Here is an 18,128-nt window from a genome sequence, read left to right on the forward strand (position 1 = left end):
CCCCCCCCCCCCCCCCAAAATATCAATCTTGAAACAAAAAATAAATAAATAAATTTGAGCTCACAGGGAGGAAAAAAAGTAACATCAGATTTGGTTTCAGCACTCCGACAGCGGTGTTTGCATACGTGCAACATTTTTTGTTGAGCAATGTAATGCAAATATATTTTATTTGAAAAAAAAAAAATAAATTAAAAAAAAAAATTTGCAAATGTTTCATTGAGTCCAAGAGAGGGCGCCATTGCACCACTCTAATCTCTGTAGTGGAAACGGTTACCAGTTTCTATTTATAAAACAATCACAGACATTCATTGTTGAAGAGTTCACATTTTTGCTCAGTGATGGCAGTTTTTAGCACACGTCTGAAATTTAGGGTTTAAATCTCGACTTGAACTTTCCTGTGTGGAATTTCCTTGTTCTCCCCATGCTTGCGTGCAGTGTTGGAACAAATATGAACAGGGCCCCGGGTGCGATGAGAGTAAACGTGAGCACCTGAGTGGACCATTCAACGAGGGGAGGGGGTAAACGGCTGGAAGATATATTTTAACACTACTAGCATCATCTTACCTTTCTGTTTGACCCTCCCTCCGCATCTCGCCCAACCACACCCACTTTACGGCCCCAAACGGGTCCTCTGCAGTTGCACCCCAGAACCCCCCTGGGTTTCGCCCCTGCTTACTTGGGTTTTGTCAAGGTTCTCTGGCTGCCTTCTTTATTCGCAAAACATTCGTATTTCCTCATTTGAATTTTGAAGACTAGAATTTTCCATCGGTGTTGATTCTGAATGAATGAATTGCTGCCAACCAACCAGTTCTGCGACTACCTGACCTTTTGCCCAAAAGTTAGACAGCTCACCTTTAACCTTAATGAGGCTAAGAGCTATAAAAAATGGAAGGTTGAATGTCTTTTTCTACAAGTCAATATAAACTTGGGCTTCTGATGGGCCTTCTGAATTTACTGGCGATAAATGAACTCCCCTAACCTGTATAAATGCTAACAAGCAATTTTTTCGACTCACTGAATGAGTTGTGCGTCTAGCCTGGCGTATAATTTCAAACATGACTCTTCACGACGCCCCCTACATCTGATGTTAAATTAGAAGCCAGATCAGTGAGAATTTACAGAGTGAAACTAATACACCTAATAACAAGGTAGGCTGCGGATGATATTTATGATGTCGTTGCGGTGCTGCCGCGGTGACAGAGTTATGAGTGCGCAGCCGTCGGCGCAGGTCTTTTCTTCATGCTCTGTAACCGAGGACTGACCTCCAGGGGGGATTTCTCCATGATACGTCTGCTTTCACAGCTCATCACTTGCTGCTGTCATCGGCACAGCAGATGTGAGTCAGTGCCTGCCGTGACTATGCTGAGGAATTGAAGACCTGTTACCATCATTTTTTTTGGTTCTCTGGTAGACAAAGCATCAGAGGGTTTTACCTTTCAGACACACTTCACGCTTTAAGATGAATGACTTCGCTTTGTGGAGTAAATATCATGCTTTATGCGTAATTCAACTGTCAAAAATCTGCAATGAAGTATTTGCTCCGTTCTCAAATTCTTAATTTTTTTTCATCCCTCTGTCGTGAATTCAAATGTGTTTGTCGCTAGTACATGTACAATCAATTTGGCTGACAGTGGAACAGTCGTTATTCGCTGTCAGTCCTCCCAGTTCAAATGTTGGACGTCTACGGCCATTGTTGGCAGACAATGAGTTAATAATACGGGTGGGAACCTCTAGGTAGCTCATGATATGATTTGCGATACAAGGCTCACAATAACGATGATCTCACGATATGGCGATAAAACGATTCTCGAAACATGGGTCAGGAAATCAAAACAAGCTCTTTTCATCCTTCTGCTGTGAATTGGAATGAGTTTATGACTAGGAGACATCCAATCCGTTTGAAGTGGGAGGGATGGCAGCGAATGAACGAATGTGCGTTCGTCTATAGTCGAGTTTATTTGGGGCATTTCGCATTTCCTGTCGATTTTCGGTCACTTACTTTTCCTTTGGGGCACTTACAGGTCACTTCCTGTCAGTACCGTACTGCACGGATGCTATTCTTAGACCATGACGTCGCCATCGTAACGTGGAAGTGGGACATTATACACACGCCCTCGCATACAATCCATTATATTTCTGCTTGTTTTCTCCGGTAATCTTTCAAAAATAAACATGTCGATCAAACACTGCTGATATGGAACTTTTAGAAACGACTCTAGACATTACGACATATGAAGGATGTTTTCTTCATACGTTTCCCGAAACCAAAAACTCAGAGGGAAAAAATTTGAAGAATGGATTAACTTGGGCGGACGTCCAAAAGACCAGTTTAACGCCAGCAAGGTGAAGCCATTCACATTTCATATTAGGGCTGGGCGATATGGCCTCAAACATGTATCACGATAAATTGAGCAGATTTATCTCGATAACGATAAATGACGATAAATTCGCCCAAGCGGACTGTTATATAATTTGAAAATCTGAATCAATGCATGAAATACAGATTAACTATTTCTTGTTGATTTATTTACCAGCATTCAATTTAATATACTGTATTTAACAATTGTACATGCAGTCTAAACATTAAGTTTATAAAAATGTATTGTAAGCAATAAGAATTCAAGTATGAACATTTATAACAGCGTATATGACTTGAACAATGTACATTGTCAAAATCAATACGCCTGTGCAAACATGTCATTGTAACACAAATGACTTGCAGTTTGAACAGAACACTTCAAAAAGACAACTTATTGTTAATGGCTGCTGTGACATAATTATTAAATACAAGTGTTTACTTTATGGTTTAAGGGTTTCCCCCCCCCCCAGTGCATTTTTTAATAAATGCACGCACAATAAAAATAGCTGGGGCCATTTCTCGGTCATTGTAAGTTTCGCCGTTGGATTGTACTTTATGCTGAATGCTTTACCATCACAAAAGCTATCAGAGGAATCACACACAGACAGATACAAAATAACGCCACATAGTAATTGCTAGATGCAGTCCGTGCCCAATCCACTCATTAAGTTCAGCCGTTTCGACAAGGTTAGAGCCGCTATCCGACTCCATAACGTTCGTTTGTAGCGTTAGCCGCTAGCTAGCGTTAGCCTGGCTACCAGTAGAAAGCACTGAAAGCACCATCTCCGGAAATCGTGAAAACAAAGGAGGACAGCGGTGAAAGCCCGTCTGGATGCCACCAAGAGTCTACTAAATGTCGGTTGAAAGTTTGGTGAACCTCCCTTAAGCCACACTCCATCACGTTTTGCTTGTAGCGTTAGCTGCTAGCGTTAGCTTACCGAGCTTTTGTTTGATTGGCTTCCTGATGATCACGTGACTCCCTACGTAAGCACATTCACTGCTTTCTTAAAGGGGAATGAACATAGACGAACAACACAGAATCAAAGCGGGATGAAAATACTATATTTTCTTGTTTTATTAATTCACCGAATTTACCGACATGGTCAAAATTACGTCGGTCATCGTTAAGAATTTCGGTGACGGTAAATTTTCGGTTAACCGCCCTGCTCTATTTCATATGTAGTAAACATTTTACTGGGGGCCATGGTTCTTCAGAGGACTACGAGGTAAGCCATTTTGATATTTTTAGTTACTTTTTAGCGTGGCGTTTTGCCGTGCTGCTTCTGTCTGACAATGAATGACCTGAAAAAAATTAAAATGGTATCTGACTGCTACTGTTACTACTGTTGCTACTTTTCTGTTGTAAAAAAAACAACTTTAGTAAGGGGGAAGTGTAAATAAATTCTAGAATTAAGATTTGTTATTAATGAAAAAATTAAAAATTTTCGTTGGCTGTCACCATGTAGCATTTGCGATCGCTATACAAAAATAGCAATGTAAACTGCCCCCAAGAACGGTCAGAGACGTAAGACAACCAGAGGATATAATACATAAAAAGACAGGGCATGTGGTGGTAAAGAATAGATTGGTGAAACAGGAGAATGTCATTGGCAGTGGCGTGAGAAAAAGATGTCGATAAAAAAGCTAAGGCTAAGCTTAGGTCGGCTTGGCTCATTTTCCCGTCTTTTTCAGCCCTTGACGCTCATCTTTTTAACTGAACATTTGTATGTTCTTCTACTTATTTACCAGTGAATTTGGCACCAGGGACATCATTTTCGGACAGAATTGGTAGGTCTAGCTCTGTAAACATCTCGTTTGTACACTATTTCCATTCATTTACTATTGGCGACAAATGGGAATTTGACCCGCCAAGCCACAATTGCTAACGTCATGAATATTAATGTTCAAAAGTGACATGTTGCTTGTGGTACGCCATTTTGGGGCATTTATAGGTGACTTCCTGTTGATGTTGAGTTTCTGAAAAGGAAGTCACACATTTATGGTCCCAAAGAAAAAGGATGTGACTCTAAAACAGCAGGAAGTAACCTGTAAATGCCCTAAAATGAAGCGGAAATCACCTGTAAATGTGCTCTGGTTTCAGTGCCATTGACAGCACTAGACGTCCAATCCAGTCAAAATGAATTGGATGTCTAGCACCATCAATGGCAGCCAGTGAATAACGTAGACACTCATCTAATGAAGATTTTGCTAGTTACTTTTTTAAAAACTTTTTTATTTATTTATTTTTTTTTAAACAGTGACACCCGTATATCGATACCCTTTTGGGCTAAAAAGTGTACATACATCACCTTTTCAATATATTGTCACACTCCGAGTCGATAATGTTTAAGATTAATCCATTTTGTTACATAAGTTCTTTTTAGGCGGCACTGCGGCAGAGTGGTTAGCACGTCCACCTTACAGTTCTGAGATCAAGGGTTCAATCTTGGACTCCGGCCTTCCTGCGTGGAGTTTGCATATTCTCCCCATGCCTGCGTGTTTTCTCCGGGTACTCCGGTTTCCTCCCATATCCCAAAAACATGCATGGTAGCATGGTGATCTAACACTCTGTATTGTCCCTAGGTATGAGTGTGTGCGTGAATGGATGTTCATCTCCTTGTGCCCTGCGATCGGCTGGCAACAGATTCAGGGTGTACTCTGCCGACTGCCCATAGTTATCTGGGGTTGGCTTGTGAGGATAAGCGGCTTGGAAAATGAATGAAAGTTCTTTAAAGATATCAACTAAAAAGATCTGAAAGTATTCAACTTGTGGTGGTTTCCGAAAATCAATTCAATGTTCGATTTCGCCCCTCATGTTTACGGTTGAGGTAAAAATGTGGGTTTTTGGACAAAAAAACCCTCCATTTTCAATGACAAAACATTTATTTAAATTGTAAAATCTACAGTATCTCTTCTTACATTCCAGTTCAAATAATTTACACATCAAAAAATTCCAAGCACACAAAGTTGTATAGAATTTTGGCAAAAATGTACAATTCTACCAAAATCTGACCAAACATTCCCCTTTATCTTTAATGCCCCCCTTCATTTCCAAATGGGGTAAAAGTGACCCAGTATCAACAGGAAGTGCCCCCCAAAAAGCACCAATATCTACAGGAAGTGACAAATAAATAGGAAGTAACCCAGAAATGCCTTAAAATCAATGCCCCACCCCAAAAAACACAAAAAAATCTCAAAAATCAAAACAACGCAAATAATAATAATAATAAATTAAAAAAAAAAAAATCATTGAAAATTAGAAAAACCTCGGCAAAAGGTTAAAATTGCAAGAACAGAAAAACTGTAAAACTGAAGAAAAATGGAAAACCCTCAAAAACTGCAATAACAAAAACTTCGGAAAACTGAAAAAAATAAATAAATAAATAAATAAAATTTAAAAATCGCTAAAAATTAAAAAAAAAAAAAAAAAAACATTGAAAACCCCTAGTATGGGTCTTAAGAGGGCACTCATTGGCTGCCATTGGCTTTTTTGTCAAAATGGATTGGACGTCTAGTGTTGTCAACGGCAGCCAATGAGTTAATTAATTGCACACTTGTTCGATGTGATATTGCAGAGGTCACGGAACCGCGGACCTCGGTCCGGTTCCTGACCCCCAAGCCGTTTGGACCGGATCTCAAGCTGTCCGGACTAATAAAGGTTGCAACAACAAAAGTGATTTTTTTTCTGCGGGTTTGCAGAGCAGAGGTGGGCAACAAACAAAAACCTTAGCGGTGACGCGCGTGAGCCAGCCAATGGGAGTGAAGCATTTGAAAGTTATTTTTAGAACAGCATGTCTCACACTCGCTTTCCAGACTCCATGGAGTGACAGCCAAAAACTGAGCCGAATGAAGTTGGAGGAAGAGGCAAAAAGGTACGGAAAATGGCGTGCTCAAAACTACGCAAGATGGATGCAGAAAAAAGAGTGTTTAAGGAGGAGTAGGCCAACACATTTTTGTTCATTTTACCTGGCGGCAGCACAAGACCGCTATGCCTCATCTGTTCGGAGACTGTGTTCTGCCAAAATCTGCTACATTGGCGAAACGTCCTACATTAGTCGAATTTGACACCCAAAGTACTACCGTGCGCGCTAAACTTGTTTTGTTTGGATGCATACAGGCAGAACGTACAAAAAATGCCTTAAGAAAATACTTAAATGTAGTTATACCAAATAAGGACGGTTTAAATACGCCACGTGACTAATGTGGTCAACTGCTTCAAAGCTAAACAAAAACCACAATGGTTAAAAGTATGAGAGGGTAATGCATGCAAAAAGTATTTTTGAGGCAATGAAAAGGTTCTAAAAAACTAAATAAAAACAAAAATAGTGAGTACTCGCCGCTTCTGACCGATGTGCGCAAGCGCGCTGAGCGTTGTGTAGACGTTTCGCCGCATGGTAAGGAATGGCCGAACAACGGTAGCGCTTGTAAAAAGCAGCAATTTGAAAAGGCACTATGAGACGAAGCACGCAGCTTTTTTTGCAAAGTTTCCCTATGAACTCTGCCATCCGTTCTCAAAAAATTGCGGAATTAAGGGCTCAATATGATCGCTTTATTATTTATTACTAATTAAATAATATTAAATATTTATTACTTACTATAAATTTATTTTTTTTATATTTTATTTACATTTTTGAATGTTGTAATTATCAGCATAGCCAAGGAGAGATACGTTTGTATTTTTTGGAAAAAAAAAAAAAGCATTAAAAATATTTCCGGACCCGAGATTGTTGTAATTTTTAAATTTTGGGCCCAGAGGATTTTTAATTCATGACCCGTTATATTGCATTGCTCACAAAACATGAGCTCCAATGCATTCTGTAGGTCGGTCTATGGGATATTTCAAACTTGTTTCCGTTTGGCTAGTTCGTTTTGAGAAGGTTAAAATTGGAAAATTTGGTTTTACGGTTTCATGTGTTTAAGCCTGTACAATATATTGTTTGAACATCGCCAATATGTGCATGCGCAATAGTTCTATCACAGAATGTGCAAATGTTTTTTTTTTTAACAAGTAAACTTCTGTTTTGCTTCATAAAAGCAGCAAGTGTGCAGAGACATGCCTTTTATACTGTATACATCAATCTTCATAATTCACAGATGAATCCCCTTAGCCTGGAGTACACTGTATTATATGAATACAATGTGGTCATGGCGAGTCAACCAAAATCTTCCCAAACAAAGCTATTCGAGTCATCTGGTGAAAATTCTTCTAGTTTTAATATTGCAATACATATTGCAATATGTCGCAAACCCCCAAAAAGTCACAATGTAAGTTTTTTTCCAATGTTGTTCAGCCCTACTTGTGTTATCGCTGTCTGAAATTAACATTCATTTGATAAGATTGAAAAGGGGGTAAAAACTTTTTCATGGCACTGTAAATGGCAAAACAGGCCCCTCTTCCTCCAGATGGTTTCTTCAGTGTTTAGATCTGTTTATAGCCTTGTGTGTATTTAAGTGTAATTGTTTATGTGAAGATCAGTGGGTGGGTGAGGTTCACTTCACAGATTGGGTCAAGATGAGAGGCAGCATACTTTATTTATTGTGGTTTGAGGCCTTGTTGGGTTTGCAACCTTTTGTTCTGTTACTACAAACAAACTTGTAAGCTTAACAACTGTTTCCATGACTTGAGACATTTTATATAATTAAATCCGGTAATATTAATTTTTAGATGAACATTGGGATGGGCAAAATAATTGCTAAATTATTGTTTTTAACTAGCAAGGCAAAGCGCTTCTGTAACATGCATGCGAAAACCAGACACAAAACTACATTTTCAACAGTCATCTTTCAAGAACAGAAAATCCTATTTAGCTCTAAAAGTTTTCTTCACAAAGCTTTAATCTACATCGTATTAGTAGTTAGCCTTCTTCTGTGGCTTTTGACCAAAAATAGTGCTACGCTTGGCTTGAGTCACCTGCCTGAATGCATGTCAGTGTGACCTGTCATTGTGATAATGACATAAGCCTTCTGTCTGCATTTTTTCTGTTAGGATGTTTTTTGTCCAATGGTGAGTCAGTCTTTTGTTTTGGAAGATTTGCCCATGGTGTTTCTTGTTCTGAGGATCTGCTGCTGATGTATTGGCGATGCCAGAAACAGAAGCATAAAAGTCGGGGTATGTGCTGAGCAGATTCTACACTGGTGACATAAACCACTGCGGGTCTCTCACTGGCTCAACACATTCATCGTCGTAACATTTATATCATTTGAGCATACGCTGCTAAAAATAAGCATGTGCTAACCCTGCCCTGATTGATTGCTTTACCTTATAAACGCTTACCCATTTGAACTGGGATGTCTGACATTGAATGACCATGTTTCAGTGTCATTGATGGTGCTAGACGTCGAATCCATTTGGACTAGGAGCCCCTCGCAGTCCAAATGATTTGGATGGCTTTTTCTGTCAGTGGCAGCCAATTAGTTAATTTATTAAATAACATCAAAGCAGTTCGAACAGTCTGAAGGTTCTTGATGTGTTTCCTTAGTTTGAGTGTTGGGGTATGCCAAAATTACTGTAATTTTCGGACTAAAAGCTGCTACTTTTTTCCTTCATTTTGAATCCTGCGACTTATAGTCCAGTGCGGCTTATTTTTTTTATTTATTTGGGTTAATAGGTAATACCTTATTTTACAGCGGTGTCAAAGGACCGTCATAATTATGACATGACACTATCATGTGCATTACTAAATGCTTATGACAGTTGTCTTTAAGTATCATCCGGCAAATTTTGTCACTAACTCCATTTGTGTCCAGCTCGGATCTTTTACATCCGTTCAAAAGTGAGATAATTTGCTGGATAACACTAAATGACATTTTTTATAACCATTAATTAGTGTTCATGACAGTGTCATCATTGCAATGTCATAATTATGGTTGTCTAATGACAGCCTTATGGCACCACTGTCAAATAAAGTGTTACCAATTAACATAACTATCAATTAATGAAACAACTGTAACAGTAACTGAAGAAATAATTCGCACAGAACATGAATTTTGATTGTTATTTACATCTGTAGCACTGCAATGCATGCTAGGAGGCAGGTTGGACGATAAAGGTGTTGACAGCAGGTGTGCAACAGAAGTTGACTGTCTCCCCCAAGGGAGCAGTTATGGCCAAATGAAGCTTCTTGAAGCAATTAAGCTTTGCTGCCACTAGGTTCAAAGCTTCATGGTGGTAAATTTGGTCTCATGACAGTCTTATGATGCTGATGTCAAATAAAGTGTTACCGGTTAATATATTTTAGTGTAAATATCTCATAATACAGTGAGAACAGGTGGCTTATAGTCCAGTGCGGCTTATCCATGAAGAAATGTAGTTTTCGTGCCAAATTTGGTGGGTGGCGGCTTATATTCAGGTGCGCCTTATAGTCCGAAAAGGACGGTACTGTTTGGTCAAGGTAAAAACAGTTCATTGTTAGAGCAAATGTGGCTTGTCTATCACCAACAATGGCAGCCAATGAGAAAATCAAAAATATCTTTATGAGCCTAATAACCACCATCAAATTGCTTTCTCCCCATTTTTATAGAGTCAAACAGTGTCACCAGTATTATTTGTGTGTTCACAGCCAGTCTGAAACCACAAAAGCATTTTACCTTAAAATCCAGGTCACTACAATTACCAAGAATAAAAATTGAAATCTACTTTACCTTATTACTGTTTGGTCAAGGTAAAAACAGTTAATTATTAGAACAAATGTAGCTTGTCGATCACCATCAGTGGCAGCCAGTGAGTTAATGTAGAAAAACAAGTGTTGGAATCTACGAGCTGAGACCAGGAGGGGAGCAAAATAAATACAGAGGTTTCCATGGGGTCTTACAAGTCTTAAATTTACAAACCTTGATAAATTCTCTTGAAAAGGCATTGAATTTTGCCTGATAGGTCTTAAATTCCTTAAATATAAATTTGAAATTGTGTCTTGAAAATCCAAGTGTCAAAGAAGAAACATTCCCTGAAAATGCCATTAATTTCTGTTCTAAGTGGTCATAAAGTAATCTTTAAAAGACTTAATGTTAAATTTCCCCCTGTTGAGAACTGTAGGAATAGAACTTCTAAAGTACCGAGCAACCAGAAAATATCAATTCCTACAAAAAAAACAACCTCTCCATTTTACCTCCAAATAATTTCCTATTCTTCACGTCATACATCAGAAATTGTAAGGAAAGGCATCACAAATCACAAATGTTCTTGTGGATGTATATAAGGATTTTCCCCCAGATGCACTCTAAAATCTTGACTGAAGAGTGAAGCGGTTAAGGCTACAAACCTCCATCCAAGTCCACGTTTCCCCCATTTTCCCCTGCACATTAAGGCGCATTCTTCCTCACGTTCAAGAATGTCTTGCATGCGTCCACATCCCGCCCTTCTCATCAGCCAAGTCAACTATTTCTCTTCCTACCTCAAGAACAATAAATCTCCACCGGGAGTGTGTGTATGTTGATGTCTGCGACACATTTGCGGGGTGATTTAAGCTGTGGAGGGCGGAGGCTTTTCTTGGGGAAGTGACCCAGCTTGCTACTGCTGGCTCCTCTCCTCACAGGTCAAAAGGCTTTTAAAGCTCCTTTTGTTTTTACTGTTTGACTCTGTAAAAGTGTTCGAGTGTGTGCTGCAGTGCGCCATATGGCCATGTTTGTGGTTCTCTAGAAGGTTCCCAAAAGGCGTGTCATCCACTTTATGATAAGCTCTAGAAATTAACAAATGGTCCATTCCAGTGAAGTAGATGAACGTGTGCTTTAATTAAAGCCCCTCAGACAAATATGCGAGACTGGTTTCCTGTTGAATGCTGCTTGCTGGTGTGCAAATGCCTGGTATGGTATCACCTACATCGCCAGCACACGCCCAGGCACTACATCTTTATTACTGCTGTGGTAGAAATTTAAAAGAACAGTTTGTTTACTCTTCTTTTGATGTACACTAAGCAGAGGGACTGTAAATTTACCTTACATTCTGGTCTGTAGTCAGGGGCGGACTGGGACTAAAAAGCAGCCCTGGACTTTGACTCAGCCCAGCCCACAAGAATCGCTGTACGAAGGGAAACACAGACCCCCTAGACATGCCCCCCCCCCCCCGGGGAGAAATTATGTTTTACATTTTATTGTAAAATGCATCAATTTCGTGCTCTTTCAGAGAAAATGAGGAAAATGTGTCTAGACTGTGACTGTCTGACTTGGGGCGCTCAAAGTACTGCAAGGCTGAACTGGAGTTGGATTCATTTTCTGTACCAGCTCTATGATCAACCTGAATATACAAATGAAATAATTTATTTTTCAAAGCAAGTTTTATGTATCCAATTGATTATAATATAGTTCTATATATCTCTGTATATAAAATGATTTCATTGTTTATGCCATAATTCAGTGGTCTCCAAACTATTCCACATAAGGCCGCAACGGGCGCAGGATTTCATTCCAACAAAACAAGACAACACCTACGTATGCACCAATCTGGTGTCTTACAAGTGTAATCAGTTGATTGCAGTCAGGTGCTGATTGTTTTAGCAGAAACGTCATTGGTTAAACTGTCGGTACTCGATCGGTTGAAACAAAAACCAGGCCCCACAGCGGCCCTTGAGGACCGGTTTGGAGACCCCTGCCATAATTAATCTTGCCATACAAATAATAGATTTAAATGAAAATACAATAAACATTTCAAGACAAATCCTGTATACATAACCTTCATTGGAAAGTATTAACCAGAAAACAAAATGATATACAAATGATTAAAAATATAGATCATATCAATTTAACTACCTAAACTTTAAAGTAAAAGCATTCATTTTATTAATATTTTGTTATATTTCTTCTGAATTAAAATTGCTGCTGCGTGTGCATACGTTGTTTTACAGCTAAAATATTTTTTCTAGTGGTAGTAGGACTAGCCTACTGTAACTTGACACGATTGCAAACGGGTACATGGACTAGCTGGCACTAACCCATTAAATGTCATTTATTTCATTTAAAATGTAGCTACCTGGTGGAAAACAATTGCCAGTATACCGAGCAAGTGACACTCTTCATCCCTTTTTACTTGCCCTGCGCTTGTCTGGGGAACGTCCACCAGCTTATCATTACCCCCTCCCTCTTCTTTTCTCTCTCCCTGCACCGGCTGCACGTCAGAGCGGCTGCCGCTCCCCCTCTCACCATCGCCGGGGGCTGGGCTGCTGTTTCCCGATGTGGCCGTTGCAGCCAAACTGCTGCTTGCGAAAATATTTTTGAACTTATGACATTTTAATGCTTCGCTTTCCAGTTTAATTTTTTTCTCCCTCACCTTCTCCGCGCCACCCTTTTCTTTTTTTGCCACCACCATCCATATTGTGCATTAACGCTCGTCGCTATTTTGCTTCCACAAGGAACCAATGAAGGCCACTTTGTGCTTTCTTCGTTCTTCTATCAGACTGGCGATGAACAGCCAGCTGCCACCTGTCGGATTGGATTCGAACTGTACATATTCAAAGGCTGGGGGTGATGAAAACAGTGATGTATAATGAATGGCGGCCGCCGGCCGTCCAGGGCACCGGCCGTTCTGTGATCCTCCAGAACCCACAGATTACCAGTCCGCCCCTGTCTGTAGTACATCACCGATTACATGCTGCAGCAACCAAATTTATCAAAGAAAATTTTCACATATCAGCCACACTTGACTATACATTGTGGGTATCCATGTTTTATTTTGGGTTATTTAAGAAAAGAAACCAACACGGTGCTACCAAAATCTTCCATTAGGATAGTGTCTACGTTTGCTCACTGCTGCCATTGATGGCGCTAGACAAATCATTTTTGACCGGATCGAACGTCTAGCTGTGTCAATGGCCCTGAAACCAGAGCATACAGTCTCTTGTGAGCACTTACAGGTCACTTCCGGTTTATTTTGAGGCATTTACATGTCACTTCCTGTTGATTTTAGGTTATTGAAAATCAAGTGACTCAGATCCAACATGAAGTAACCTGTAAATGCCCCAAAAGGAAAAAGAAGTGAACGAAAATCAACAGGAAATGACGTGAAATACCCCAAAATAACCTCGTTGCCTGTCACTGGCTGCCACTGACGGCCATAGACGTACAATCCCTTTGAAGTGGGAGGGATGGCAGCCAATGAACGAATGTTCCTCCCTGTTCAAATGGATTCGATGTCTACTAGTAGTAAACTCATTCCAGTTTACAGCAGAAGGATGAAAATAATTTGCTTTTCTGTTTATTACGTGTATTGTAGAATATTGTAGAATGATTTCCTGACCCATATATCGATGTATCGATTGTTGTATCACCATATCAAGAGATTGTTATCATCAGCCTTGTATCGCAAATGGTATCGTATCGTGAGGTACCCAGAGGTTCCCACTCCTAGTCACCAGTACCATCTGTGTGTTCACAGCCAGTCTGAAAACACAAAAGCATTTCATCTTAAAAACCAGATCACTAGAATTACCAAGAATACATTTTAAATCCACTTTACCTTAAGTTTTTAACATCCAGCTGAAGGAGTTGTCTTAAAATCCCTATAGTGCCTGAACTTGGCTATTTGCCATCAGCACTTTCTTGGTCGTAGCACGCTGTGGTTGTCCATTGTTTTAAAATCTGCCTTCTTTGACAATGAAATACCAACTCCATTCGCAGCATGCTGACTGATTTGGTTAGCAAAGTGTGGATATCCTTTTTTAAACCTACCTCACCACCAGTGTTGGGAGTAACGCCGTTATAAATAACGCCGTTACGTAACGGCGTTATTTTTTTCAGTAACGGGCTAATCTGACTAATTACTTTTTCCGCCGTTACAACGGCGTTACCGTTACTGACGGTCAAAAGCGGTGCGTTATTTACTACCAGCCGTGTCGAGTCGACTCTCTGCTCTGTTGATTTGTCATCCAAGACTTGGGGTGCGTTCAGGTTCGAGAATAGCGCATGTACTTCTGACTCCAAGCTGTTTGTCCCTGCTCATTCAATTAGACAATGCTTTCCAAAGTTTGGTAGTGTTTCTGTGTTTGCTACACCTGATGCTAGCCTCGTTCCCATCTCCCACTGTCAGCCAGCAATAATTCTGCTTCCATTTTGAGGACAGCAGACGCTTTGAAGGCGACGTGAATTGTCGGGAAACTAGCCTACTTGAATGCGGCCCCTCGAGAGATGCGATGGAAGTGATTGTAATTGGCTGAGGGTTAGAGTCATGTGTCGTGGTAAGCCAATCAGAGCCGGTGATTTCACAAGCAAACCGGACCAGCGCGTGCGGCAAACACACACACGCTAAACAGATGCACAGGGTCGGGATGGCAGAGCATTCAGAAGAAAAATTGTCCTTTAAGAGGTGGAGATATAGACACTATTTCAAGTTTGTCGATATTAAAGGAAAGAACCTGCATGTAATTTGTAATTTATGTCCCGGGGCAAAGCTTTTGTCGACATCTGTGGTAAGCAATTCAAATCTGCTGAAGCACCTAACAAGTTAACTACCTGTCTGTTCTGCTCTATTCCACTGACTCGAATACTGCTCAGAAAATTTCAAATTCTTTGACATACAACAAGTTCTTTTTAAAGTTACGGAAATAGTTACTTTCCCTGGTAACTAGTTACTTTTACTATAGAGTAATTCAGTTACTAACTCAGTTACTTTTTGGAAGAAGTAGTGAGTAATGTAAGTAATTACTTTTTTAAAGTAACATGCCCAACACTGCTCCCACCCATGGTTAACATTAAATGGGTCTTCTGTCATGGCGCTAAACATCAGATGGAGCCTTTTTCATTGATAAAATCCCCAGAGTGCTGCTTTGTCGGTGCAAGCTACCAAGCCATGTCATAACAAGCTGTAAACGTCCATTCTTTTAAAAGAATGATCAACCTGAAATGATTCTTCGGTAATCATCAGAGTTGTTTTTGGCAGCCCTTTTCATTTTTGTCTTGGTCTTAATTATTTAGACGAAAATACTTATTAGTCTTAGTCATATTTTAGTAATTTCAAATGTGTTCATCTTGTCCAGTTTTAGCCATTGACATCTCATACAAATTTCGTCTAGTTTTAGTCGACAGTTACTCAAAATGTTTTTGTGTGTACCATTCAAAAGTTTTAGTCCAAAAATATATAACTGTTTCCAACAATTTTGAATGAACACAGACAGATGAGCACATATTGTAGCGTCTACAAGGACAACGCCAACTTCGTGATGATTACACAAACTCAGCAGGAAAAGCAATACGTAATTTTTATTTAACCCCACCAAAAAGACACGAATTGTGAGTAAAACAAAAAGTTGCCCGAGCGTTTAAGAGGCTGCTCGCCGCGCTAAATTTGATACTAATAGTAATGCGAATGCTATCAATGTAGCCGCGGGGTCTTAAAGGGTACCACGGATAGAAAGACATGTAGTTCTTAAAGGGATCCTCTATTTTTAAGACAAGTAGTTCTTAAAAGATAAATGTTAGTATGAGTTATAATAATTTGATATTAAAACCCCTCTTAATGTTTTTGTTTTAATAAAGTTTGTAAAATTATTTTAAGTGATAGGTCGCCATTCTTGTTACGTCGCAGTGCGTGACGTCACCGGGCCCGTTGCCGAAATTCCAGCGTGTCACTCGTTAGCTTTCCCAACATGTCGTCGGTTCTACCCTTCCTATTTGAACCAGATGTGAAAAGTGATGAGCAGGACAGCACTGTCGGTCGTTCACAAGAGTTTCAGGGAAAAATGCGTGCAGAAAATACCTGCTTAGACAAAAGTTGGGCAAAAGTCTCAGACAACAGAGCGAGAGAGAGAGAGCGTATGCCGTTGGGAACTCCGGTTGGGAGCGAGAGTGTATGCTGTTGGGAACTCCGGTTTTGTTAGCAGATATTCAAGGTAAGCATATTGCGTTTTCAAACTTATCCCAATATAATTATGTAGATTGTTAGCATCCAGAGCTGTCGTGTGCTTTACATACAGTACAGGCCAAAGAGCACACCTTGTGTAATCCATGTCTTGTACATTGTAACGCTTGGTAGGTACGATACGTACGCAAACACGCGTTCCCTGTCGAACTCCAACATTGTTGTAAGGTCCATATCAGAGTCACTGTCGTCACTGTAGCGTGCCAAAGTGCTTTGATTATTTGGTATGATTTGGGGAAAACTCCCACGAAGAATAGTCAACAAAAAAGATAGCAATAGTAATCCAAATCCGCGTTTTTTACTCACTCAAAGATCCAGGAATTAGACCGATCCCATGGCAATGTTGCAGCCACGATCAGGCCGTCGATTCCACAAAATAGACTGATCCGAAAAGCCGCTGTGGGACAGACGAATAAAAAAAATAGACAGATTGGAAACCAATATTGCAGACTAGGTGGGACCGTCGGATCCAGAAAATAGACGAATCCCTTGACTGAGGATCCAGGAAAAATGTTCGGGCGCCAGTTGTAACGCGTGGTGGGTAGGATACGTGCATACAGGGACCAAAAAGGGGGAGAAGCTTCCACTTATGCACATTTATTCACTAAAAATAATAATTCCACCTTGACCACTCACTTCACTCCCCTTGTTTCCATTTGACTGGAATTTGCATCCAAAAGCAGCACATCGTGGCATTTTACTTCGCGAGTTTAGGCAGCAATAAGCAATTGTTGAGCACGCTACACATTTGGGAAGATCCCAATGACGTCATCACTGCGAGCCCGCAAACCACGGCGCCAACTAACTGTCAAAATATATAGTAAATATTATAAAATATTGCCATTTATTTAACATTTTATGTGTTTCTAACAACATATTTTAGTACAAGAGAACAAATGTGGTTTATTAGAGCCTACATGTATTTAAGTTAGAGGATCACTTTAACAGATAAATGTTACTACGAGTTATAATTATTTGATACAAAAACCATTCTTTTTTTTCATTTTAATAAAATTTGTAAAATTTTAAATGAAAAAATAAACTAGTAGCTCGCCATTGTTGGTGACGTCGCAGGGCGGCGATGTCACATGGCCACGCTGCTGTACTTCACAGTGTCACTTTTTAACTATATAAGGTAGTGATTTAAATACACTGCAATGCGTCAGTGGCGAGTTTTAAATTAATAAGAGATCAAGCCAATGAGTGCGTTTTGTCCCTCGACTGACGCCGTGCTTTCCTGTTCAGTGCGGGTCCATTGTGATTTTCGTTAATTTGAGTGTTGTCTTCACAACAAACAAAACTCCTGATAATGGCTCCCATCATAGTTTGTAAATTGTGACTAAATATTGCCATCCAGTGTATTTGTTGAGCTTAACGAGTTCCTAAAATGTTTAAATTGTTTGACCAGAGTCTGAGTAAGTTTTATGTGTATTTTGTATACCTGTTTTGATTGGGAATTTGTGAATGCCAGTTCTCCTTGCATCGTTGTTTAACTTTGTGAAAATAGGGCCTCATTAATGCAGTTTGAAGCACTTTTCTCTTTGTGAACATTATTTTTTGAGAGCTATGACTATTATTTTTGTATTTTCACTGTATGATACTTATGTTTGTTGTGGAGGAGTTGCCGAAGCTTATGCCAATAAACGGCGTGGTCCAAGCTACGAATCTGAACGGCTTTGTCCACTCTCCTTTCTCTCTGCCTTACACCCCACTGTGGACTACAGGAAAACTACGGGGTCAGTCAAGGGACAAAACTCACTCATTGGCTTGATCCCTAATTAATTTAAAACTAGTCATTGACACCTTGTGGCGTATTTAAATCACTACCTTACATAATTAAAAATGATAAGTTGTTGTTGTTTTTTTAAAGAGTGACACGTGGAATTCCGGCAGCGTGGCCGTGTGACGTCACCCCCCTGTAACGTCAAC

General features: G+C 39.9%; 1 protein-coding gene across 3 annotated transcripts in view; it reads left to right on the top strand.

Annotated features, from left to right (window-relative positions):
- rtkna (rhotekin a) overlaps window positions 1-18,128 on the top strand; it is a 143,320-nt gene that overhangs the window by 26,204 nt on the left and 98,988 nt on the right. The window lies entirely within an intron of this gene.

The sequence above is a fragment of the Corythoichthys intestinalis genome, chromosome 3, assembly GCF_030265065.1.
Source record: "Corythoichthys intestinalis isolate RoL2023-P3 chromosome 3, ASM3026506v1, whole genome shotgun sequence".
Lineage (NCBI taxonomy): Eukaryota > Metazoa > Chordata > Actinopteri > Syngnathiformes > Syngnathidae > Corythoichthys > Corythoichthys intestinalis.